This window comes from Chrysemys picta, chromosome 20 (assembly GCF_011386835.1).
Source record: "Chrysemys picta bellii isolate R12L10 chromosome 20, ASM1138683v2, whole genome shotgun sequence".
NCBI classification, from domain to species: Eukaryota; Metazoa; Chordata; order Testudines; family Emydidae; genus Chrysemys; species Chrysemys picta.
The window spans coordinates 8,972,538-8,974,391 of NC_088810.1; positions in this window are offsets into that span (position 1 = coordinate 8,972,538).

A 1,854-nucleotide genomic window follows, 5' to 3' on the forward strand; every position below is an offset into this window, starting at 1 on the left:
CCGAAAAAAACCTGATGAGGTTCAACAAGGACAAGTGCAGAGTCCTGCACTTAGGACGGAAGAATCCCATGCACTGCTACAGACTAGGGACCGAATGGCTAGGCAGCAGTTCTGCAGAAAAGGACCTAGGGGTCACAGTGGACGAGAAGCTGGATATGAGTCAACAGTGTGCTCTTGTTGCCAAGAAGGCTAACGGCATTTTGGGCTGTATAAGTAGGGGCATTGCCAGCAGATCGAGGGACGTGATCGTTCCCCTTTATTCGACATTGGTGAGGCCTCATCTGGAATACTGTGTCCAGTTTTGGGCCCCACACTACAAGAAGGATGTGGAAAAATTGGAAAGAGTCCAGCGGAGGGCAACAAAAATGATTAGGGGTCTGGAGCACATGACTTATGAGGAGAGGCTGAGGGAACTGGGATTGTTTAGTCTCCAGAAGAGAAGAATGAGGGGGGATTTGATAGCAGCCTTCAACTACCTGAAGGGGGGTTCCAAAGAGGATGGAGCTCGGCTGTTCTCAGTGGTGGCAGACGACAGAACAAGGAGCAATGGTCTCAAGTTGCAGTGGGGGAGGTCCAGGTTGGATATCAGGAAAAACTATTTCACTAGGAGGGTGGTGAAACACTGGAATGCGTTACCTAGGGAGGTGGTGGAGTCTCCTTCCTTGGAGGTTTTTAAGGCCCGGCTTGACAAAGCCCTGGCTGGGATGATTTAGCTGGGAATTGGTCCTGCTTTGAGCAGGGGGTTGGACTAGATGACCTCTTGAGGTCCCTTCCAACTCTGATATTCTATGATTCTATGATTCTATGACTGCGTGCTTAGAGACGCAGAGAACTGGAAGGGACCTTGAGAGGCCGTCTAGTCCAGTCCCCTGCACTTATATTTTATTTTATTTTATTTTGGTAACTAACTCTGACTTTTTGCACTTACTATCATTTACTATCTCTCTTCTGTAGTCAATACATTTCTTTACCTGTTTATCTTTGCAAATGAGTTGGTATGAAGTGTGTGGAAAATCTGCTCAGGCTTGCAAAGACTGGTGTACAGTGGTCCCACGGTCCCAGGCTGCACCCCGGGAATCCCATCACAGGGTCCTGGGGCCGAGAATGGGGTCCTAGGCACTCCTGTAATACACCTAATAAATAGCACTAATAATGTACAGCGCCTGTGTTTGGGAGGGGAGTCCATGGCCCAGGAGAGCCCTGTGTTCCTGCCAACACCTCACGCTGTTGGGATGGCCCATGGACTCACCCTCTGCATCATGGACTCCAGGGTGTGGGGAGCCCCCCCACCCTCATGGGCCCCCGCACACTAGAGCCCAGATACCTCCAGTGGATCACCCTCTTGGCCCAGTCTTGCCTTCAGGGCCAGCTCCAGGCACCAGCGGAGGAAGCACGTGCCTGGGGCGGCACATGCTAAGGGGCGGCATTCCGTCCATTCTTGGGGCAGCACAGTCTGGGCATTTTTTTCTTTTTGCATCGGCAGTTCGGGCGGTAATCTGAGCGGCTTTTTTTTCTTTTTGCTTGGGGCGGCAAAAATGGTAGAGCCGGCCCTGCTTGCCTTGCCTTCCTTACGGGCGGAGTTGGGTGGGGTTGATGCCTTCTGGGCTGACAGCATCCTGGCCCGTGGGGGTATTGCTGGGATCTACCTGGGAACTGGGTCACCAGCAATCACAACCTTTGGACTGGGGGTGGGGGGCATGGGGAGTGGGGGAGAGAGAGACAGAGAGAGAGAATGTGTGTGTGTGCATGCGTGTGTGCGTGTGTTCCTGCTGCTCCCTGCTGGATGGGATCATGTTCTGTTCATGGCAAACCCAAAGAAGTTAGATTAAAAAACCAAATCCTCTTGCTGGAAGG